Source organism: Bactrocera dorsalis, chromosome 1 (genome assembly GCF_023373825.1).
Source record: "Bactrocera dorsalis isolate Fly_Bdor chromosome 1, ASM2337382v1, whole genome shotgun sequence".
NCBI lineage: Eukaryota > Metazoa > Arthropoda > Insecta > Diptera > Tephritidae > Bactrocera > Bactrocera dorsalis.
This window is the reverse complement of record NC_064303.1, coordinates 84,144,305-84,170,981: the sequence shown is the minus strand read 5'-3', so window position 1 is coordinate 84,170,981 and position 26,677 is coordinate 84,144,305. Positions and strand designations below refer to the sequence as shown.

Sequence of the window (26,677 nt, the reverse complement as noted above, 5' to 3'; positions counted from 1 at the left end):
AAACTCGCCTCATTGTCCCGCATCAAAGCTTGCGTCTCATTTAACTCCGAGCGATTCCTGACTAACCAGAAAATTCAAAATGCCAATGCGAGGACGCCCTTTTAACACAATTGAGGCGATCAAAACCGAATAGTAAAAGATCTTGAATGCTGTACGGATAAAAGACTATACAAAACAAAGAGTTTACTTTTTACAAACATGTTTACATTTTTTTTTTATCATAAGTTACCTTCCCTTGGTCAAAGATCACATTTATTAATTCAAAATGGGTTCTCTTTTCAAACGACGGTTGTTCTAGATACTCATGCTATTCGAAATAAAACAAAAATTTTCTCTTAACCCACATAGGGTACTCTAAAAACGTATTATAGGTTAAGTTCAGGTTGTTAGGTTTTATAGTAAATAAGAGCAATGGTAGTACCACCATTATTGGATTTGAAACTGCGATTTCGAGAAAAAACGCGATTAAAGTTACACCTGTTGCACGCGACCTCTTTTACACTCCAACAAATTGCATATCGCACTTATTCACTATTCCACCAATTGAACAATGTTCCAAGAACTCTGAGATATACTTTAACATAAATACATACATTGTTTGTTTTAATGGTTCAAAGACGTTAAAATTAACCTCAGACCTCATTTCGATAATTAAAGCTTGCTCTAATGTGCAAATATGAAAGATAGTTTTATACAGGTATCTTTCTTACGGAGAGTTCAATGATATTCAGGTTATGAGAGAGCCTTTGAAGTAATACGGAACAAGATGCGGAGAAAGCAGGTAGCTTAAGACAAAAGGTGATCTACAAAATAGCCCGTTTTAATATTCTCTGTGTGCAGTATGGACTCCAGAGTAATGAGTAAATTAAAGGCTGGCACTCTTCTGTCAAGCTTATCTACTCTATAGCCCGTCGGACTATTGCAAATATCTTCCACTTCAGTGAGTTCCAAAAAGTTGTGCCCGGATTTCCTGAATTATTTTCTTAAATTTCGGACTATTTAAGGCTGTTAAGGCTCGTTAACTCTTTTACCTCTCATGTTTACATGTTCTTTAAAATCCTGCCGAAATGGTGAAATTTACTGTCCATTTGCTTTGTCAAAGAGGTTGAAGAAGATCCAACACTTTCACGCACTATCTGTCATTGTGAGGATGTCCTAAAGTATGCAAAAGTACTATATATTGATAAGTATTGATATGATTAGTTAGGGTAGCATAACAATAGAGTATAACTGAAAATACTAACTCGGCTAAACTTATAAGATGAGCCGTTGTCATGCGAAAAATTATACCCCCAAAAAGGTCTTTCTGACAGCGCTTTAACTTGACTAATTAGCAAAGCTTGGACGATTTGTTAATTGACTAAATTAGGAGTCTAAGTAAAACGTTTAAAACTTTATTTAATTTATGAAAAAAACTTTTTGTCGAATAAAAAAGCTTCAAATGCCAACAGATCAATACATAAGTATATTTTAAAGGTCATATTATGTACGTTTTTTATTTTACCTGTTGTTGTGGTTACAAGGTGAATCTGCAGCCATTTATGTTCTATGTTTATTTGATACCATAAGCAACCTTTAAATGTGGGTCACCATGTCTGACAAACAACCAAATATATACATACGTTATAAGTAATACATAGAAGACTATAAACAACATGCATCCTGGGAAAAAAAGAGAACGAAACTGGTAAGGGAGCGTTATGCTTCGGTAAAAAATATACGCTGACCAACATTAGCGGTGAAATAATTTTTCAAATAAATACACCCACGAACACGTACATATGTTTCCTTTACCATATATACACGTGCACGAGCGCTCTCATGGGGTTACTTGCATACATAAATAAATATATGTATGTATGTATACTTGTTTGCTTGCGACATTGTCAAGCAGGCGAGCAAACGACCCAATTTGTCACTTTGACAGAGTGATGACTGTCATTGGTGCGTTGTCGGTTGGTGCTCGATCGCTGCGCTGCTAAGTTGCGGAGCTGTCACTGTTGGCGGCGACAATAACTGTGGTTATTGCGGTCGATTGCTGCCAAGCCAAGAACCCACAACAATAACTACAACAATTGAAAATTGCGGCAAAAAGAAAAGAGCGGTTAGCAAACGTTGCCAATGACAAAGGAACACTGCTGGCACTGGCGGCAGCTTTTGCCTCAGTCGCGTCATGACCGCGACCCCGACGTCATGCAACATTGTTGGCTTATCAATTGTGGGTTGCGCTAGAGCAAATTGATAAAGGACTGAGAAATATAAAAAACAGTTATACAAAGGAACAAATACATACATATGTATGTATATTTGTAGAAAGGACAACATTTTGTCGCAAGCTATCGCTGAAAATGTAAACAAATACACACACACCCACATGTCAAAGTAGCGTAGAATGCAGCAACACACTGGTCGGATGATAACTAGTTTGCGGTATAGAAGAAACGGTTGAGATATGCTGAGATTTACGATAATTTTTTGAAAGTTAATAAATGATTCCTTTCTTTAGTTAGCTCGGAGAATTAGTACTTTACTTTTTAGTTAATAACACATTTTTGGTCATTCACAATAGCAAATCTTGACTAAAATCAGAGAAACAAAACTTGGTTCTTTGAATAAAACGGTTATAACACTTTGCTATGGAACCTAAGACAAACTTTCTTATAACAAATTTATTATCTCATTATCTACATCGTTGCTACTTTCACTTTGAAATTGTTTGACAATAGAGCAGCGTCCAAAAGTAGAGAACAGAAAAATTGTGAATCAAAGACACTAATACATATATGTCTTGACTGACCTAAATCTGTCAATAATCGTCGTTCATTAAAATGTAAGTGAAACCAGCATCCCGCTGGAATGCTGATTTATATTAGTTGCAATAGAACTAGTTATAGTAGATTTCACTATGGGATATATGAAAGTTAAACAAACAAAAGGACAGTCAAAAACATCAGCAATACAAACAACAGCTCACTTACAATATTGAAAAGTGTCTGCTGCTGACAAACAAGAGAGAGAGCGAATCCAAAATAGCTACAGAAAAATGCCAATTTATTTATGCGTCTGTCGGCAAAAGCCCGCCTCGCCCGCCATCAGGGTCAATATCGCCCTCATGCAACCGTTGTTGTGCTCTCACTTTTGATTTTTAGTGCTTTGCGTTGGAGCGTTTTGAAATTGTCCAATTGCCGCGCAATTTTAGACGATTACAATAAAAATTAAATTTTATTTTTTCGGCTTCTTCCATAAATTATTGACGTGCGATATTTACATTAAGAAGGAAGCCAATGTGGCAATAAATAAATACAATATAAGAGCAAAACAAATATTTTCTAGGAAGTCTCACATATTCAGCGTCAAGTTACGGCTTTGTTTCTATTTAATATGCAATTATTTATTTTATTCAAAGTTGTGCCTTTGAAAAACCCTCTGCGGTTTTTCGTCAACATTTCGGATGCTGTCTGAAATACGAATACATAAATTGATATACTAATAATCGGCCGTCAAACTGAAAAAAGTCGCTTGCATGTTTTACTCTCTGTGTTAATAATACTCTCAAAATTACTTAGTTTGCTTCTAATTTTTTTTTAATTGGAAAATATTTCTTGATATAAATCTATTTAATTTTAAATTATATTATATATTAAGTTTGTCCAGAAGAAAATGACGAAAAGCACGTTAAATTTATGTATGTATACTAAGTCCTGCCATAACTTCTGTTACAACTGCAGCTATGACACTCAGAATACTGATTTTAAGCCAGTGTTGGGTGCTTTTTGCTCTTATGTGCTGGAGCTGAATTTCGCTGGAAGATACAATGCTATTCATCGCAGAGAGTATTGATTAATTACAGGGAGGCGCACGAATCGTTCTACAAAAGCCAACCATAATAATTTTTTTTTGTGTTTGGCAAATTATTATTTTTCACATTTTTCGTAAATTAATGCTTGGGATACCGAAAAGATAGTTTATATAGTGGAGCGTACAATGCTTTGCAGTCCATCGTTTACGTTCAAAGGGAACTCAGTCGTGATTTTGGTGATACACTCCCGAGTAGATAGACTATTATGAGGCTGGTAAATATGTTTGCCGAATCAGGAAGTATCCCAGGAAGATCCGCATGTTCGTGTTCAAAAAACGATAGCGGCTGTTGCATCGTCAATTCAGAGTTCCATCAAGATTTGCCTATTCGCCTGTAATTAGACCCAAATATGATTGAAACGGCTACAGAAGATATTAATTTGATAAACTGCCTGTTTAAATTTGATGATGCCCATTTTGATCTAAACAGAAATGTATATACTTAAGCAAAACTGCCGTATGTAGAGTGAAGCAAATCAAGAAGTAATGCACGAGACGGAACTTCACCCAGAACGGGTCACTGCAGTTTAATCCAGGTTAAAGGGCTGCATGAATACGCAAAAAACAAACTTTGAGTCACTGTCCAAAAATTTCAACTTGCACTCACTCACACAACGTAAAAATGAATTCTCATGTTTGGGTGAAATAAGGACCGAGTCTCATGAGTGAGAAGAACAACGAGTTCGCTCAACTCATAGCACTCTCACAAGTAACAATCCACTCTCTGTAGAATTGGTCTACCAAAGCATTTCATTCTGTTGGTGTGAATTAATTCTGTGCAAGAAGGATGTTGGATGAGTGAATGATGTTCGTGTGAATTAACAACTGTTAATTCGAGTTATTCTAGTTGCACGACTAGAAAGAAGTATGTATGTAAATACGCATAGATAATTACATACGAATGTGGATAAAAAAAATGTTTCCAATATTAAATTTTATTGCATTTTTTCATGAAGTTTATTTAGGGATTAATAGATTTAACAAAATATTATAAAAAATAAAAATATTTTAGAACTAAAACCTGTCCTTTGGAACAATTGAAAAAAAAACTCTTTTTAAATCACAAAATACATACAACTTTTAGTTCCAAAGTATCACATTTTTATTAGTTACATTTGCGTTCATTTCATGGATACATATGTATTTTTTTTTTATGTAAGATATATGTATAAAATAAAAAAGAAATTCACTTATTCAACAAAAAAATATACACATAATTCTTGTATTAAAAAATAAAATGTAAAGCCCTTCAGTCTCATATAACTTAAAAAAATTGCGCTATTAAAAACTTAAACAAAAAAGAAGCAATTCATTTATCTAACAAAAATATAAAATATATACATAATTCATTTATTTAAAAAAAAAAATGTGTAACACATTCACCAGTCTTTTTGAACTTAAAAATAATTTTTTTAAAAAATTAATGACTTCAGAAATTCGTTTTCAATGTTGCACATGTGTTTCCTATTAGTTTAAACTCTAGAAATAATTAATTAATTTACATATTCGTATGTAAAAACATGATTTTTCCTACAGTAACAGGGTTAGACCCAATAACACAACGCTTTTCAGAAAGTAAATTTTTGGCATTCGAGAATATTCTCTCAGACGAGGCACTACTAGCCGGTGTTGCTAAGATTTTTAAACTCAATTTAAAAAGTAACGGAAATTTAAGTTTATTTAATTCCCACCATTGTAAAACATCAAAATTGTCGTGCATTACTTCGTTAACATTTTCGTATAATAGTAATTCATTTTGAACTCGATCAAGATTATTTGTTGGATTTGAAGGCTGAAGAAATCCTGAGAAAAGTTGTTCCTTATTATTTGAGAGAGAATTTAATTGACTACTTTCGTTATTGCTTTGACCTTGCTCAATAATCAATGCTTCTAGCATGTTTTTGCAATGTAGTTTTATATAATTTTTTTCTTCATTTGTAAACTGTAACAATTTATTAGTCGGTGGAAACAAAAACAAAGCAATTTTGTGAAAAATTGTTAAGTTTTTAATTACGACATCATTTATCAATGTGCTGAGTTTAATTTTTAACGATTTTATGCATTCTGAATCATCATCGCTATTTGTTTCACATATTCGTTTTAAAAAGTAAACATGCACAATAACTAAATTTAAAGTAGGGTAGTTATCTCCTTCTAATTCTTTTGATGTTTCTTCGAACTTTTTCAAAATATTTATTATATCTGTTAAAGTATTTAAGCTGATGTTACTTATTCTATGGGTTTGACTTTTTATCTGTAAAATGTTTATAATATCAATCCAATTGCTTTGAACAGATTGCAATAAATAATAGATTGAGTTCCATCTAGTTACAGAAAAACTTTTTAGTGTGGTTTTTAGTTGTGCATTAGCTCCAGACTTTTTAAAATATGTTACAAGTTTGATGCACTTTTTACATATTTCCCATATATCTGAACACTCCTCAATAGATTTTTGAACTATGTTGTGCAGCATATGACTGACGCAGAATATGTGATCGTATGTACTAAATGCCGCTTTCATATTGGAGCCCCTGTCTGTAACAATTATCCCCTTATCAAGACTACAATCAAACTCCTTCAATGCCGCCTTTACTTTTTGTATAATTCTTTCACCTATATTAAATAAAGTTACACTTCGTTTTTAAATATGAAACTTTCGCAAGTATAATGAAAAACTAAAAATTAAAAAAAAATACATATATGGTATCAAGGCATATTGAACAGGTAGCCTCATATGAAAATCCCATGTATTTTGTTGTTGCCTGAAACCTCGAATGCATCAATCTACGAAATATCAAGTTTGATTTGAAAATACGTATGTATGTACAGCTGCGAGCACAGAAATATTAGTGTGCAATTGTGGTAAACATTTCTTGAAATTACAACAAATTGTTGTACTTGACACCACATATAGTACGTACACATACATATCTGCAAATATACATATACCGTTTCAAGAAATACTTACTGCTACAAGATTCAAAATCCATTGATCGAAAAGCAATAAGCTTCATTCCAATTTTTCCGCTTTTTATATAATGAATAGTCATAGACAAAAACGATTGTTTTAAATAATTATCGGTCCATAAATCTGAGGTAAGTCCAAAGGTACTAAGTTCACTTAGTTCTAATTTTAAGGAATCGTGGGCTATATTGTATAGATTGTCTATGTTTCTGGATATCGTTGTTGGATGAGGTAATAGGTGATCAGTATCTACGTTCGACCCATACTTAGCTCCAATTGAAAGTATTAGATCCGTATATTTTTTCAGTCCTGCATCTTCGATCATCTTGAATGGTCTACAATTTTTAGTGACCCATTCAGTGAACGTATCAGCAACATTTTTTTTTGTGTCGTTGTCCACTAATATCTTTGGGTTATCCGAACGGTTTTTTAAATTTTTATAGCATTTATGTTTCACAAGGTTAGACGTGCTATTCATAAACTTAAAAACGCTGTTACAATTTTTGCATGCAACAACATCTCTTACCAAACTGCCACTATTTTCAACCTTGCCAAAAATTTCCCAAACCTTGCTTTTCCCTGCTTCAATAACTACTGTATATTTCCCTTTCACTATATTATCCTTAATTTCATTAAGCTGCTGCCTTAGTACAGGCGTCGACTGGGTTGACGATGCAGATTCATCTAATGTTACCTATTTTTGTAAAACAGAGACACAGGTGTAAATTGTATTACAACATGGCAAATATTAGCAAACAATTGCACTGAATTTCGCGGTCAATTACTTACATCCATTATTTTTGATGAAAAATATAAAATATTAAAATAAAAATCTGCCAAAACTATTTTACCCCCTTTTATCTCCGTATACACAAAACAAATGACGAATTTAAATATTTAATAAACTGTCTCGGTTAAGCGTCTACGGCCAGTACAATGCAGGCAAACATGTTGTGGGGAAAACCCTTCCGTTTATCTTCTCTATTTGCTTGCTTAGTTGAACACTATGGGTGCACACTGTTCGGTTAATAGAATGAGAGAAACAATGAATTCACATAACAATAAGTGAGGATCACACACTATTCCACTACTAAGCGAACGCTAACGCTTTGCATTCACTGCTGGTTGATGATATGAGTGTGAGTTGGGTTTGTTTATGAGACGAATGAGCTGAGTCTACCTGCTAGCGATAAACAACAACTCACAATGTCTTCTCTGTATCTGAATTCACATAATTCCAACTCAGCGTCGGCGCTCAACTCGAGTTATGAGATGAATTCATAAATTCTCTGTTGCATTCATAGCGTGAATTAATTCTTGCAACCCTTTAATCCAGGTGTATTGTTGGGCCTGACTTCTTTAAAGACAACGCCGTAATAGTAACTGTCAATGGGCACCGTTATTTAAAGATGTTAACTGAAGTTTTTTACCTAGAATTGCGCTGAAGACACGTCCCTTTCAATAGGTTTCAATTACATAGCACACATAGCCGCACCAATTATTGCGGAGCTCCAAAGAAAATTTGAAACAAATTAATATGAAATAACTCCTCTTACGCCGGCCCCCAAGGTCACCTGACTTCACTGCACCAGACTTTATTGTGAGCTTATGTCAAATAAGAGGTGTACAAAACGAAACCGAAAATATGATTTTTCACAGAAGTGCAGATGTGAAATGACTTTACCGAAGCTCACCTCAGCTCAACTTTTGTGAAACAAAATGCTTGAAAGAGGCTGTCAAACTTCCACTGGGAGTGGTACCAGCTTAAAACTTTCCAAACTTTTACGTGATCTATTTCTTTTATACAAGTGGTATGTCTTGCGTGACTTGATGAAACATATCGCTCATTTGCTGCAAAACCGGCATAAGTCAAAAAAATCGATTCTCCAGAAAACGCGTTTAAAGTTTTCAACTTACTACATCCTTACACGGTGACTCCAACCTTACACCACTTCTCAAGCGGAGCATATATGAATTTTTCACTCAACATGAAGTATGATATAACGAACAATTCTGCAGCATTAACTCAAAAATCACGTTTTTTGATTTATGCCGGTCTTGCAGCAAATGAGCGATATGATGTGTAAGGTTTTACTAGTGCTAAAGTTTGGAAAACTTGGTCAATTGAAAAGTCACAGCCTCACACATAGATGGCGCTACTAGAAATACATACATATGACTCTTAACTAGCCATAACCTTTAAAAGGCGGGTGAATAAATTTGATAGCTGGCGGATCATTATTTTGTGAATTATATCATTTTGAGAGAATCTACTTCAAGTTGTTAAAGTATTTCTTTTTTAAGGCAATAAATAAAATTGAAGCAAAAACTTGGCTTGATGACGATTTTCGGGGGAAGATCAACCAATCTAAGATTAGATGTGGTGAAATGAGAACCAACGACGGTGAACACAAAAGAGGTTGGTCCCGACGAAAACATCAAAAACGTCCAGAAAATAATTTTGAATGAGTTGAACGAGATAGCAGGTACTCTAAAGATTTCGTCTGAACGTGTACATCATACAAGGAGCTTTCCAAAATAAACAGGACTTTATGCATCTAGCGCCCCCTGGTGGCGCCATCTATATGTCGACTGGTGCTTTAGAATCTGATATCTTTATCAATTGTACAGTGAGAATTTCATGACTCATCGTCATCGATTGGAAGTGAAGTTATTGCGTTTTAAGTGTCAGTATGTTAATGCGAGCCAACATTAAATTTTGTTTTAAAATTGGTAAAACTTTTACCGAAACGTTTCAATTGATTAAACAAGTTTATGACAATGTTTGCCTATCCCATAGCAGAGTGCACGAGTGGTTTCAACATTTTCAAATTGGTCGTGTAAACATAAATGATGCTCAACATGTGCTCCAATCAAAATCCGTGATCACCGGAAATTCCATCAAAACTATGCGTGAATTCATCAAAAATCAACCGAAATCATCATTGAAATTCATGGAAGTGGAATTGAACATCTTCAAAACATCGATTTATCACATTTTAACCGAACATTTGATCTTACGAAAGGTGTGTGCACGGTTTGTTCCGCACAAATGGATTGACGACCAAAAATTGCACAGAATCCAATATTCGAAGGACGATTATTTGACCAAAATCACATTTTACTGCCCATATTCACCTGATATGGCGACTGCGACTTCTTCCTTTTCGGAAAAATGCATTTGCCCATGAAAGGAAAGCGTTATGCAGACGTAGAGCTAAAACACTCGTTCGACATGCTTTCGGACTATGCAAAAAGCTATATTGAAGCAGAGGAAGACTACTTTAAAGGTGTTTTTTTTTTTAAGTCCTGTTTACTTTGGAACGCACCTTGTATTATTCATGAATACTTAGCTATGAGAACGCTGTGTGCAAAATGGGTGCCGCGTGAGCTCGCTTTGGACTAAAAATAAAAACGAGTTGACGATTGCAAGCATTCTTTGGAGATGTTCAAGCGTAGTCCAATCGACAGTAATCTGTGTAAACTATACACGATTAAGTCGCTCTAGGACGTGAAAAAAATCAACCGTCGGCTGGTAAGGTCGTCTGTATTTTAGGATGCGTATGAAATAATTTTTATTGTTTATCTTGAAAAAGGTACAGCCATCAACAGCGACTATTACACAATGTTATTGAACTATTTAAAAAACGAAATCGCCGAAAAGCGGACGCATTGAAAATAAAGAAAGTGCTTTTTCACCAGGATATTCGTCGATTGAAGAGGTGATCGCCGGTGGAAGGTCGCTATAATCAGTGTATCACCCTAGAATAAAACCAGCTGAATAAAAAAAAATAATTTTGTGTTTTACTATGGTAGACTGGGAAATTTTCAATTGACCTGTTATGAAATGATTTTCATGCCAATGCACATTTGGAGGCTTTATGCTCCTTGCACATTTGTACCATAACTTTTGATTTTCTTCACTCGAAATTCACTTGAAGTATATAGTTATACACTGTCTTGGTATCGAAAATACTTTAACAATTAAGCGGTTTCCTTACATTTCGTTGCATATTTTTAAATACATAAACCTTACATGCATACATATGCATATAGCGTTTATGCATACATTTCTATGTATATTGAAGTTATGTACACATCGTCACTGAGCCTGTTCACACTAAAATCGCAAAATGTTTGAGAGAAATTGAAAGCGTTTTGTAGTTTTAAAAGGATTTTTGTGTCTCATTCAAAGTGCATATGTAGTGAACTACAGAAAACACACATACATACATATGTTTTCATATGACTAATACACACAGATGTGCAACTTTACATGCAATAGACATTTTATACAAGCGAGAGAAATGTAAACACTAACGGAAGCAGTTAAAGCGTGTGCAACAACTACAAATCGGCAAAGTGCTGGTATTTTGTTGGAATCGTAAAGAAAATAGTGAAAGGTAAAGGACAATTTATTTTTGGCTGGCCGCTTGGCTGTAGATGCTGCCGCCCCAAAAGTGTGCACAAGTGCAAGCATATGTGTGGATGTGTGTTGATGCATACATATATAAACATACATACTTATGTATGTGTGCTTATTCACATGTGTTTCGATTAAATCTGTGGCAGATTTATACACTCATACAAACAAACATTTGTGCAGGTGCCACACGATGTTTCGGTGTTTTTATGGTTACTTAAGTGTTCACGATATTTTCGTGGTGAATTAGGACATTTCACCGACACTCACACACACACAGTAAAGTAAAATACTCAGCGCTCACTGTCAATGCTGTCAGCGGCATTAGCTTGCCGCTGGGTTTGACCAAATCGTTTGCTCACCAGGATTTTTCACTTTAAACCAAGTGCGCTCACCAACAACTGTTCTATAGACATACACACATGTGAGAGTGCTTTTGCCCACTGGATGATACAATATTTACACAAAAACCTTACACACGAATGGCCAAACAAATAAAGGTTCTTCGCCACAAATTGAACACAAAATGAATGTAAAAAGACGAAAGTAATAGTATAACGGCAAATAAAACTGTGGGTCTCTTGCAGCACTTTGCTTGGGCTGGATCTGGCATAAAGATTGAAATTTTCGAATTACTCTAATAGCAAGTAAATATGAATGCAAGTGTCAACAAATTGAAGTAAATATGTGAGCTTGAATATTTACAATGGAAAGTAAAACAAAAATTAGTAAGGAAGTGCTAAATTGGAGAGTAACCGAACATTTTATACTAAAAATAAATAAATATTCTTTCTGAATTTCATTAAGATTTCTGGCATATTGACCAATAGTGTACTAGGTCTACCAGATATTCCCATATATATATGTAGTGCCTTAGAGAATTTTAGACCCGTTTTGATACATTTTTGGCACACGGACATGCTGACATCACAAATTTCAACAGTAGACCTCACAATTGACTGATATGTTTTGTAAAAATCAGACATTAGCACTGGGCTCCATAAATTTTGTGTATTGGTCCTTGAAAATATATAGTCCGGTTTTAACAATTTCAGAAGTAAGTTGAACACGAGAGCCCTATTTGTGGCACACGTTGTGGAAAGTTTTATTTTGATGACTTAATTGATTTGAAGTTTGATTTGAATACTGTAAGGTGAAAAATATTGATTTTAAAGTTTGTTATAATATATATATATAGTTGTCATCCGATATCTTTGAGTAACCTCTAACACCAAATTCGCTTGAAGTTAAGCAAACTGTTTTTGAGGTAAAGAATTATCCAATTTGTACAGCCGAACCCACGAAGCCCTTTCCCGCCATCTTAGTTGTCAAAGTTTATGCTTGTAGCAAATTTATACAGTAAGTTATAACACTTTTAGTAGTTTGCAGTTGATTTTGCATATTTTCACAAGATTTGTTGGTTTAGCTTTAGTCGAACAGATCGACAAGTATTGACTCAAAATTTAAAACGTCTCATCATCGTGATTATTTATGTATGTATACCATATATTGGGTAGTCGAAAAAGTCTTTTAAACTTGAACTTAATTTTTTTTGTATTTATACTAATAAATAAATAAACAAATCGAAATTTCCAGAACGGAAGCGAGCGAACCATTGTTGAGCTATACGAACTGATACAGCATTGTCTCCGTAAACTTCACAAATTTCATTGGTGGCTTACGTGGCGTTCTTCCTTTTTTATATAAAAGTTCCGAAATGTAGCAAATTTCTTCATTATTTTCACAAATTTTTGAACAGCTGTAACTTTTGTTTAACTTCTTCGAATTCAATATTTTTTCCGTTTAAATGAAGCCCAAAAACTCACCTATCCAACACTATATGGTACGATATTATGCGATTAGTAACACTGGAGATATACGACAGCAACGACATCTATTGACAACGACATTTATTACAAACAACTAAGTATCAGTAGAACAAAACTATTCTACTCTCTATAGCAACATGCTGCGAGAGTATCAACATTTAAATTTGCTTCTTATGGCTTCTAAATCCGGTTGCGAATAAAATCAAGTGCTACCTTTTAGGCTTTAGGGGCTAAGAATGATAAGACTTAAGCTTTAATAGCACTTAATTCAAGTCGAGAATTCATTCTAAATCGGCAATATGAGAAAGCATTTTTGCTGGTGCAAAACAATTTCAATTATTTATGAATTTAGTGTCATCATATGAGTAATATATGTTTCTGTTGTTGGAAATTTACGTTATTGCCCATGATGTTATATTGGACATGAAATTTGCAATTTCCACGTCACTCGGTTGACGTTACGTTTCAGTCACTATATGAGCGACTAACGATTCGAATATTGTCAATCTACTTCCACCGAACACAAAAAAGTGATTCTTTTCGAGGCATCTAATTTTTTAAAGGAAAAACACAAAAACTTTATTGTCATTCGAAAGAACATTCTTTGACATTAATTTTTTGAAGATTATCTCTTTCAAATGTTGGTAGCAGCTTCGTCTCAGATGGTCCATCACCTGAGTCCAATTTTCGATTACTCGTTCGAGCATTTCGATAGTAACTGCCGAATGACAAGAGTGATGTTTTGCTCCAAGGCCTGAATTGAAGCGGATTATTGTTGAAACCAAATTTCTACGATATCACGGGCTTCAATTTCAGACTGCAAATAGTCGGTTATCATGGCGCGATAACGGTCGTCATTGATGGTTCCGTTATCATGATGATTCCACCAGCCCGTAAACCACAAGATTCAAGTTAAACAGATATTATAATTTCTTAAGAAATATAAAAAAACTATAAAACGAAGTAAGTGTCAATTTTAATAAATTTTATTTATTCAATTGAAGGCACTCAAATAAAAATAAATATCAAAGTATACCTGTTTTACTTGAAATTATTCAGTCTCCAAAAATCTCAATTTACTGGAGACATTTGACAAGACTTTGACATTTCTATATGCTATAACAATAAACCCGATATGGCTACTCAGATTTCTGTGATCCTATTGTGGAGCACATTTTTAAAAGATACTGAGTATCAAAAGAAAACATAATTATCTTGTCGTGTAAAGCATAACTAACTCTTAGTTCTTATAAAAATTAAATGCTTATACGCAACTTCTATATATGTTTGACATCGTTTAAAAAGTCCTTTGGGGCTGAAAGGGTTAAGTGCGAAGATCTGCGTTACATATGTAGTACTAACAAACCCACCTCACCCCTTAACAGATATGAATGTTAGGCCTAACATCAAAAAAAATACTGAACTAAAAATAAATTGAATAATATGAATAGCAATTCAAGTAACAAAAGTTTTCGTGTTTTGTCAAAAAAGAAGAAATTTTATTAACTTGAAAAATTTCTAATTGTAACAAGATAATACTGCTGATGAGTGAAATCCGACTTCCATCATTTTCCTTAAAATTTTAAAATATCATTAAGACGGTAATCAACAGTTGTCGACTTATCAAAGCCCAGCTCATTTTATGCCTATTTGTCATTGTTGTTCCTTGTCATTATTCAACACCCACAATTGTTTTGGGTTTAATTTGTTAAGCTGTCAATAATTTAAATCATTTCCAAGAAACACAAATAATTATAAGCTTTCATAATACTACACTTGTTTACTGTCTCGTGTCACCCACTCAAATCTAGAGTTAATACGCAGCATAAATTCGCCATACCGTCAAAATATACCCTTAAATAAAGCAGCATTTACGCCTAATTATGGGCGAATGTTTTCGTCAGAGTTCGTCAGCGAAACTTCTCCATCGCAGACATTCACTACGCAAATATGTGAGACATTAATTTCATTAGGGTAATTTCATGTTGATCTTTTCGCCAGTTTTCGCCGTCTAAATGGCTTCATCAAAATGCAGAAGCAGCCCTTTCCCCTTGGGCCATAACTACTCGCAGCCTCGATTATTAAGTATTTTCTTCGATTTTTTGTTTTCATTTGTTTTTTTCTTTTTTTTTTGTTGACAGAAAAGTTGTTGACATTCCCGCCTTACTCCCATCCATCTACAAATCTTCGCATTTCCATTCTCTCTGCTTGTGCGTGTCTATGCAGTGCTGGGTAATTTGTTTAATGTTCATAATTAATATGCAGTATAATGTCGCAGCAGAACAAAAACAACAGCAATAATAAACAAAGCAAATTATACTAATAAATACGACGTTTTTGGAATTCATAACTTTCTGAAATGCGAGTGGTGAGTGACACTAGTGTGCGCGCGTGTGTGTGTGAGGCGACAAAAGACGTGCGCCTGTAAATATACTTCGTTGCTGCTGTGGCTCAACTGTGAAATGAGATGCGGTGGAATTAGTTGAAATAGTGTCGCAAAAAAGTTTGTTATGCTCTCGGAATATTATTCGTGGAATTTCAACTGAATGGTTGGTTGACAAGCGAATTTATGATATACATTTTCTTCTTTATGGTTTGTGATTGTTTAGCAGCTCAACTATTGACACAGTTACTTACGATGAAGAGATGAAAAGATGTGTGTGGAATTTCATGAAAAGCGCATTCGTTGAAATAAATAATTTTGTAATTTGGCTTTGTAAATACCACAACTTGAAATGACATAGAAAAGTTCTTCATAATTGCAAAACAATTTAAATTAAAGAGAACATGTTTCAAAGTAAATTCCAGGAAATATGCAACTTTTATACCCTCCGCAATTTTACATACATATATATATATATGTATATAATTTAATCTACAAATAATTATCGCTTGTTTCATATGCTGAATATTTGGCTTAAAATCGTATATTTGTGTGGTAAGTGTTGAAGTTTTTAAGGCACGTCTGTGTATGGCCTGAACTTTAGAGTAAACTCCTTTGTCCTTGTATGATAATTCATACCAAATTTCGTACATATGTATATCTCGTGGATTAAAAAAGTTTTTCATACAAGGAGAATTTTGATCGTTTAGTTTATAAAGCAACTATATGCTTAAAAACTGAACGAATAGTTTTCAAAAACTGAGTATTAGATTGGTCGTCGAGACAAAGCATATTCAGCCCATATATTATTTTGTTAGTTGGGGTACTTTCCGCTAGTAAACCAATTTTATATAAAGAAAAAACCATTGTTTATAGTCAGCACTCGTAAATATTGTTCAATCTGTATGAGGGAATGTTAATTTTATTTTCAACAAACTAATTTGCTTATACTACATATTTTTCACTTCGTTGCAATTCGTGTGAGAACATATAAAGTCGTGAAAGCCTCCGCACCCGCAGCTATTACCACTGTTTACAGTTACAAAAGCCTGTTTCGAAGAATCCAGAGTACGTTGCTCTCTGTCAAGCTCATAGAGGTATGTCTCTGAATACGTACATACTTCTGCTTACCATATACATATGTTGTTACCCTGTAAGAAAAGTTTAAGCTGCAGCTTTAAGCTCCCTTTATTAATACCAGTGATGCTTAGCAATCCAACAATATTCAGTATTCATTGTAAAAACTTTAGTGATAAAATTCAGAGTCCGAAGGAAAAGTCACAGACCCTATAAAGTATATAAGTTAGCACCCCATACATTCAAAAGTATCATATGATGCAGTAATATCATATGATACAAAGTAAAATAATATGATACCACTAAATCGCTGAGACTGCGACACGTGTAGTGGCAACCTATGGGAAGCGCAACGTCAGCGAAGTGCCAACCTGTGGGAAGCGCAGCGTCAGCAAACTCCGTACCCGTTGCAGCGGCAAACATAGGTCTAGAGTTAAGTATAATTAATTGTAAATGTTAGTTCTTAAGTGGAATTCAATAAAGGAGCATAGCTCCCAAAATATATTTTTTTATTAAACATAACAAAACGTTTTTAACTTATATACTACGTATGTATATAAAGGGTGATTCATTTTGCGGTTCACTACTTAATGAAAAAACACAGAAAATTCAAATCTAATGAACAATATTTATTGTCATTCTAAAGAAGATTTTTTGGTATCTATTTTTTGAAGATTATCTCTTTAAAATATTGGTCGGGGCTAAGTGTCATATAGTGCAACCGTTGAGTCTAATTTTCGATGACTCCCCTTCGAGCATTTCGACTGAGAAATGGCGAATGACACGCGTGGTGTTTTGATCCAAACTCTGCATCGAAAAGGGGATTGTCTGCATAGATTTTATACCTTACATAATCTTACAGGAAAAAGTCTATATATAAAGTCTTAATCTACCAATCACATGACCAATTGACCAACCTAAGAAGTGAAATTATCGGCTCACCAAAGTCTTCTCTCAATTAATCCATTGACTGATGCTATGTGTAGGACGTGGCGTCTTGCACAAGCTATCATTTGTACGTTTTCAACTTAAGATCTCGACTAAAATGCGCCAAGTCGTTAGTCCGAGTTGCTGCATACGGCGACGAATCGACTCTCCTGATCTTCGAGTATACACTCAGCTACGATTGTTATATTTTCGTCACTGCGTGCTGGACGTGGTCTATTCGGTCGAATATTATCCAGTAATGAATGCAGGGTTTCAAGATGAGTGATGGTGTTGCGAATAGTACGCTCAGTAGGCCGATTATGTTGACCATAAATTGATCGAAATGTACGAAACACATGCTTTACAGAACGTGAATTTTCGTAATCAAGCTGAAAAATTTGTAAACGCCTTTTCAAGTTTTCAGGAATGCTAAACAATGCTGAACAAAAATCACATGACAGCTTGACACGACTCGTGCGTGATCTGTCAAAAAAGAGACTACTGAATAAAGCACCTCTACATGGATCACCCGTTATATAAATGATCAGCACTATGATTTGAGCCGATTAAACCATATCCGTCTGTCTGTATATCCCTCAATTTTTTAGATCGATTTGAAATTGTGCACACGTGTTTTTACCTCAAGAAGCTGCTTATTTGTTGGGTAATATAGCTTCAGCGCAACCGAAGTTATCGTCTTTCTTGTCTTCGTATAGAAAAAGTAAGTTCTGGACATTGTTAGAAAAGCAGGGACTACTGAAAAAGTATTGGTGTGAAAAAAAAATGTTTCCATTAAAGAAAAAAATACCCCAATATATGTATGATAAAGAAATTTCTAGGCTTTACGGGAAGCGCCACTATTCAGCTGAATGTGTTTGGTTTCTAACGGGTGATTTTTTTGAGGTTAGGATTTTCATGCATTAGTATTTGACAGATCACGTGGGATTTCAGAAATGGTGTCAAAGAGAAAGATGCTCAGTATGCTTTGACATTTCATCATGAATAGACTTACTAACGAGCAACGCTTGCAAATCATTGAATTTTATTACCAAAATCAGTGTTCGACAATTTTTTTTTTTATCGACAAATTTTGTTCAGCGATGAGGCTCATTTCTGGTTGAATGGCTACGTAAATAAGCAAAATTGCCGCATTTGGGGTGAAGAGCAACCAGAAGCCGTTCAAGAACTGCCCATGCATCCCGAAAAATGCACTGTTTGGTGTGGTTTGTACGCTGGTGGAATCATTGGACCGTATTTTTTCAAAGATGCTGTTGGACGCAACGTTACGGTGAATGGCGATCGCTATCGTTCGATGCTAACAAACTTTTTGTTGCCAAAAATGGAAGAACTGAACTTGGTTGACATGTGGTTTCAACAAGATGGCGCTACATGCCACACAGCTCGCGATTCTATGGCCATTTTGAGGGAAAACTTCGGACAACAATTCATCTCAAGAAATGGACCCGTAAGTTGGCCACCAAGATCATGCGATTTAACGCCTTTAGACTATTTTTTGTGGGGCTACGTCAAGTCTAAAGTCTACAGAAATAAGCCAGCAACTATTCCAGCTTGGGAAGACAACATTTCCGAAGAAATTCGGGCTATTCCGGCCGAAATGCTCGAAAAAGTTGCCCAAAATTGGACTTTCCGAATGGACCACCTAAGACGCAGCCGCGGTCAACATTTAAATGAAATTATCTTCAAAAAGTAAATGTCATGAACCAATCTAACGTTTCAAATAAAGAACCGATAAGATTTTGCAAATTTTATGCGTTTTTTTTTAAAAAAAAGTTATCAAGCTCTTAAAAAATCACCCTTTACGAAAAGAAGGCATGTTTGCGTAATTGAATCAACATACACGCCGAGTCGGAGTAACAGTTTCTTAAGAACGGGACTACTATATTTTCCGACAGGCCACGTTTAAATTTATGAGTCTCAGCATACCTTAGCCACGGCTTGTTAGTTTTTATTTTGTTGTTGTTGCTATTATTTAATTTTAAATGGGCGAGCAAACAAATTCCATTTCACTGCGACCATTAGTAACGTTGTTCAGAAACTTTTTACGCTAATACAGAAAAACGGAAAAACAACCAAAAGCAAGCAGCGGCAAATAGTTGAAAATTTATCAAAGCACAAGAACAAGAGACAACAACAGCTACTTATGTATAGTATATGTATGTATGCAAAACAGTAAGGTAGCACGAAGGAGTGGAATACGGAAGACGAGCGATATCAGCCGAAACTTTCGGTTGTTGGCATTCGGAAATCGAATGGAAAACGGAAATACGCTCAATATGTGTCAATTCGATTGTTTGTGCTGCACTTCTGTGCAACAACAAAGGCAACTCAAAAGCTAACTTTAAAACTCTACACACACACATGCACGTAAGTGGTGTGTGTGTGCCGAATTTCCATTTGAAGGCGTAATAAGAAGAAGAATAAGTTGCTGCGCTAAGAACATTTTGTCATTTAGAAACTTTTCGATGTTTTCGTTGCGTATTTGTTCGCCTTTTTCTCGTTTTTCCACAAACAGTTGCGCTCAAATTGCTTTGTCAGTTTGCAAAAGTCGTCCCGGCGTTGCCACACTTTTCAATGGCCAAAAGAAAAGTAAATTATTAAATTACTATCCATGCATAGCGGCCAAAGGGCGTCGGGCAGACAATCCCCGACTTCCTTGCGGTGGCTGGTGTCAGCAAAGTTGACTTTGCCAATCTGTTTTCTGCTGCTCTTCATTTCTCTTGCTGCTTTGTTTGCTTGTTTGCGTTCGTTTTTTGTGCTTAACACAATTTGGCAACGTATTGTTGCGGCATAAAAGCCAGAAACTTTTGTGGTTCCACTTGTGTGTAGTTTCAAAGAGAAGCTAATATTTGAATATTTCGGAAATGTGCGACCTTTTTACGCTTTCTCAGTATTTTCAACTTATTTTCTATATTTCATAATGGACCTAATGTGCAGCTGCCATTTGATCTGAGAAATGCAAATGTCAAATTAGAATTCCTCAACTCTGCGCATGCGAATAAAAGAGACTGAATCCTTCTATTTCAAATGAATCTGTGTCGAAATTGGACCCAGTAGAGCTATGTAATAATCAGTATACATATACAGAAATACACTGTATTAGATTTGGAAGAAAAGGTTAACAAGTAATGTAGAGCTAAGCTAAGGAGCATCGGAGCATTATGCTGTTAACTTATTTGTTTTTGTAAACATTTTCATTAAGATTTAGCGCAAAATGATTCCTTTAAATTATCCAATACATTGATCGGAACAGTTAATGCAATTGATATTGAAGTCTCTGGAGACTCTCGCTTCCGTATTTGAGAACAAAAGATGATATAGACCTATTGAAAATAAGTATGAAATAGTATTTCCACTTAGCAGGTATAGAATTATGATGGACTACTTTATATGCATCCTCAGAGGTAATTGAATGGGTTATACAACGGCCGTTGCTGATAAGGTACCTGGCGGTAGGCATAAAATACAGGCGTAAAGACCACCGAATCACAAAACTCAATATGGAAGTCAGCGATGGTACTAAGCGAACTGGGATACCAGTCTAAACGTCGGTGGGCGACGAGGCGGCTACCAGCGGTCGCATAACGATCCTTTAAACTGTGTCGCCAGTGGTCGCACCTTCACTCCAACGGGAGCATGTTGCGGTGGTTGTAGCATTACTGCCAAATCAGTTCTATAGCGCACGGGTGCCACAGTCCATGAAGACTTGGATCGAGAAAGCGCTGTAAGTATAAACGCGAGAAACGAAGAAGAACTTCTTCGTTTTCATGAGTAGGTTACGGAAGGATCCAACTCTATTTACAAAAGAGGGCCGCGGAAGAAGCCAAGCAAGTAGGAGTTGAAGGAAAAATCGAGCTACAAGGCGGTGGTCGCAATATATAACCGACTCGGATATAAGTCCGATCTGAAGGAAGAGGAGTTAAAACGGTTGGCATAGGTCAGAAGGGAGGTGACACTTGCGGCTGGTGTAATACTTCGGATTTATCATATGTGAATCACATTGAGGAGCATCGTACCTAAACGAAGGAGCGTTCTCCGTAGAGCGAACTGAAGGCACCTTTGAAAAAGAGGAAGTGCAGGGACATAGCCAGATGTTAGACGCGGACGACAAATCGAAAACGTTCAAAGCAGCGAAAGTAGCCACAGAGATTACCAAACTCTTAATCGTCGCGCACATAAGCTGTTGTAACCGCTGCGAGAGATATCACAGGAGCGGCGGAAAATAGTGCAATTGAAGCAATTGGAAGCCCTCTTCTCGAGAATGGACGACGAATCAAGTGTATACATGCCGTTATTTGATGGCGACATGAGGAAAGGAAGCGATCTGAATGCTCCAAAACCTATGGAAATATGCAACACTAGAAGTGGTGGACCGCAACAATATTCCGTCGGTGTCCAACTCGAAGGTAACCATACCTCGCGTGATGAATCCCGAACATCTGCGGCTAGTTCAACGGCAGAATCCCGAAGTGCCGACTAGCGAAGGGGTTAACGGTGGCAAAATCTATAAACGAAAATAGAGGACAAAGCTGCATCCTTCAGATCAATAAGGCGGCAGTAAATGAGGTTCGGGAAGATGGCATGGGGAGTTAGTTAGAAGCGTGTTCTTTTGCCTCAAGAAACGCCACCTGGTGTACGGCAATAAAAATATTTTGAAGAAAAGTGAAGTAGAAAGGAATGTCAGCTTAGAAGAGATCATGGCGACTTCGCTGAAGAATGATTCCATTCAGCATACTAATGGTCTAAAACCGAGAGTTGAAGGTACTCCAAGTGAACCTCCACAAGAGAAAGATCGCCTTTGCCCAGCTTCTTCTTGAACTAGAGAAGGGCGGCTATGATGCGGGTTTAGTCCAAGAACTGTGGATTGATTAGATAATATGGTCGCTGGGATAAAGTCACAAAACTACACAACATACATTTCAAACGATATTGGTTAAGAAAAATCTAGAATAGCATATTGACTTCAGTTTCTTCAGAGCTGAACTCACGGTTAGGGCAACGAAGGGTGCCAAGTATGAGTCTTTACTCCTTGCTTCCTGCTATGTGCCACACGATTACGAGGCACCAATGGCAGAGCAAAAAGAAAAACGGAAAGGGAAAAGGGCGAAATCCCTATATCGAATATGTTGGGACAAAGATAAGATCTGTTGTCCTGAAGTAAAATAATTTAGAGTAAGAAATTATTTGGTTAAAAATCTAAAATCGTAAAGAAACCAAATTTAGAACCACTAGCAAAACAGTGAATACAAATATTATATTGACATACAAATAAATATATACGTTTCTAATTGTTTTTTAATTAAATAACAAAAATATGAATTCGAATAGTTTATTTTACTTAAGCGTTTCATCTTTGCTTCAACGCTGTAAGACTTTATTCTACCGCATCATTCACATATAAACAGTTTGCACTTAGAATTAGTTCAAACTTTGCAAGTAGTCAGCAATTAATTAGACGCACACAACTAATTCTTGCAACTGAGATGGCTAGTGCCATAAAACAAACTATCTCTCAAGTTTGGGCTTCAAGTGACGACCACAAACACACACACAGGCCAACAACTGCATAGTCACATATCTGCTCTCCCTAGTGGTGGTGCTTTTCAGAGCCGGCAACTTATGATATTGACCTTAATCTAGTTTTCTGTTATGACGTATTTCTTCATAATTTTATTTGCCCGGTATTCTCCAAGCTAGTGATGTGCGAATCTTGTTGCAGAAGTGTGCAATAATGCTCTTAAAATGTTCAGAAAGTGGAGCGGAAGTTGAATGGTGTTCTTTTGCTGCTTTACTGCAAATTGATATTTCTCTCAATATATATTATATATGTGTATTCTAAATATTTTTGCATTTGTAGGTTATATAAAATAAATATACTTGTATGTGGGTCAGCCGGCATAGATTATCTTGTTACTTTCATGTCATTTGAATCAACTATTCCTATATGCCTTGAGCCTTTCAATGATTGCAGTGAACTGCGAAAATACAGTTGAAGACTACATCTTTATATATGTACGTACATACTTCACATAGTTACATTTCTACTTGCCAGATGCACATATTTGCGCTCAGCTGCCTTATATGTATGTGCTCCCAGCCATCAGCTTCTAGCACACTGTCTATCGGCTTTGGCCTCATGGGCAGCATTAGTGTAATCATATCCATAATTCCACTTGAAATGCTGGTGATCCCTTCATTTAATCCAATGTCGGCACCAACAAATTCGCATCTGAACTAGCATTTACACCTTGGCAGCCGCCTGAGGTTCCAGCCACAGGGCGTAACTGTTAATATTGGAAAATTTAATTTTCTACCACTGACAGGCAATGTGATAGATTGGAATTTTTAATCAAATGCAGCCGAGTGGACCGAGTCCGTACGTATGCATGTATGTGTGCAGTGACTTCAGGCGTCCATCTGGTGCTACGGCTGCTGGCAGTGCTTATCAGCGTAAAGATTGCTCTGATTACCTCCACTGCCCCTGATATGTATTTAGGCGCTGTGAGTTGATACTTGAAATTTGCACATATGCATGTGTGTGTGCACCGGTCTACATATGGATGTATGTGTTTGGACTTGTGAGAGTTTTATCGATTTTCTCAATGAATGAAAGCTATGGTTTATGAAATGAAGGTCACTACAAAGCTGTTGGAATTTAATAAAGCCTTAATTGCGTTGAAGCTCCGCATATACATACATTATTTGTAACATAATTACTTCTATAGGATTTAGACTGCTATAACATTAGTAATAATATGAAATTAATATAATTTTTCTTCTATACTTTCAGTTATATTTTGGCGTTGCATCAGTTACGAATACTTGTAAGTATCCGGATTTAAACAATATTATTTGTGTGGAAGCGATTTTCATAGCAAATTTTAACTTACAAACCGAACACTTTTTTCCTTACTACTTAGTTTTTTTCAGTTCAACATATTTAAGGAAATAAATATAGGGAAATGCTCCACATTTTCACTTAGAAATAAAGCGAAAAATAAAACTTAATATATGCCATATTCAATACGTTTCTATGTAAATATTTGCCAGTAATTAACAATTCCCACCTACAGCAATTAAAAATAATAGTTCAGTCATTTGCATTCAATAGTCGTAATAATATCGCTGTAATCCTTTAATTATATAACAAACCTATGTTTATTCATATTTGACAATAATTAAAAGAATTTACGAATTACGGCAAAAAATTTGCTTCACATATATGTACATAATTAGGAATTGAGTTTTTAGTCACAAAAAGTAAATTAAACGAACAGATGTAATTGAAATTAAATAAACAAAATTCAGTGATAACACTAAAATATTAAAGATAATTACACAAAATTTAATGAATACAATTAATTTTAATAGTTCGTTAGAAAATAGATGTCAAAGCGCATATTTTTTGTGGTAAAGAAATCATTTTGATGGTGATGGTTTGTAATCAGCTTGAAAAATGGAAAAAAGCATTAACTTCAGCTACATCGATGCAATAATAGTCTTAAAAAGTTAATATTTTTCTTACAATAGTTTTATTTTTATTGTAAGATTTGTATGGCAGTTATATGCTCTAGTGTTCCGAACTGAATACATTTTTCGGAGATGCTATCGTTGCAGACTGTAGTGTTTTTCACGCTTCAAACTTTACTACTTTGCTACTTTAGAGTAAAATTATGGCGCCATATTTCATCATAATTCACTTTGCAGCCATTAAATACTATTTTGCTCAATTTTTTTATATTTCGGTTACAATATCTTTAGGCTCTTCACCGCGTTCACCATGCGTTCACTTGTTGTTTGTGACATTGAACAGAACAAAGTGTTTATTATGTAAAAATTGACACAAATGCAGAAAATAGCTACAGATTTCTTCTATCAGCTATAGTTTTTTTGCTCTGAGGATTTTTGTTAAAAACAGAACGATAGATATAGTATTATTATTTTATTATTTTATTAATCAAAGAGTACCTTAAAATTTTATTGTCGACGTTTTTCGGCGATATTTTGTTTTTGGAGTATCGCTTAACAATGCCCAGCAGTAATCGGCAAGCAAACTGGCACTTCACTTACCTTGGTACCGCTTCTTCATAGCAGAACAATATGTTTTGGTGGAATATGTTTTGGAAGAAGACAAGTTGCAATCCATTTTTTTTATAGGCAGTAAGTAGTTTAGTCACAAGAACTTTGTAATTGTCAGCTTTCACCGTTTCAAGAAAATTTTAACCATCGCTTTGAAGGCACTCCAGGCTCGTATTTCAGTTTCATTGAGCATTTCCTTAAATGTTTTATCTTTCATTAGTTCTGCGGACCTACAAATATGCCCTCACTAATTTTTGCTTCACTGACTCTTGGAAATTTTTGTTTCAGATACAAGAACCCTCTTCCATTTCTGTCCATTGCCTTAACAAAATTCTTCATTAAACCCAATTTAATATGCAAAGGTGGTTTTGCTGAATAGCCAGAAGTTACACGAAGGTAAATCAGGCTAATGCGGTGGTTACGTCACGATATTAATTGAAAATGTGGCGAACTGATCACGAATAACCAATGCAGTATGAGATGGTGCATTAATACACCTTTCAATTTGATCACAGCAGTATTGTATAATCTGAAGCCGCAGGTTACAGAATATCTGTGGGTGATAGAAAAATTCTGTTTTCAGATTTGACCTCAGAGCATCAAACTGCATTAGAAACACCTAAGAATTTTCATATCTGAATTATGTGTCTAGTGTAATTGATTTTCCTGGGCCAGTGTTCAAAAACTCGTCATGAAGCCTAGTTTTTTCGCTTCAACTATATTCTTGTAATTCTTTCCACATACATATGAATTTGGTCTTTGTTTGTCGAGAGAGGATTTTACTTTTCAATTGCTTACTCAGTCCGAAGTAGCACCTGTTGGTAAGAGTTATTATGCGTTAAGAGCCAAGTCGCGAGTGCGACGACTGTTTGTTTGATGACAGGAGATATTTCATCTTGCCCTCGTTCACCCAGACCTATTTGCTTCGCTTTGATGTCCGATCTGGGGAAAGCAGAATCAACAGCGCGGTTTTAATGGCAAATCATCGGCGTACGCCAGCAGTTTAAGCTCTTGTGGAAGATTGTACCTTTTCAATTCATTCGAATTATTTTCTCCAGAAGTAGATTGACGAAGTCGCACGATAGAGAATCGCTTTGTCTAAAACCTCGTTTGATATC

General features: G+C 35.5%; 1 protein-coding gene across 1 annotated transcript in view; it reads left to right on the top strand.

Moving 5' to 3' along the window:
* Positions 1–26,677, top strand: part of LOC105231088 (insulin-like growth factor-binding protein complex acid labile subunit) — a 215,153-nt gene that overhangs the window by 21,350 nt on the left and 167,126 nt on the right. Inside the window, exon 2 of the mRNA XM_049461337.1 lies at positions 24,271–24,304. The gene's annotated coding sequence lies outside the window, so the exon portion shown is untranslated. The remainder of the gene's footprint in view (positions 1–24,270; positions 24,305–26,677) is intronic.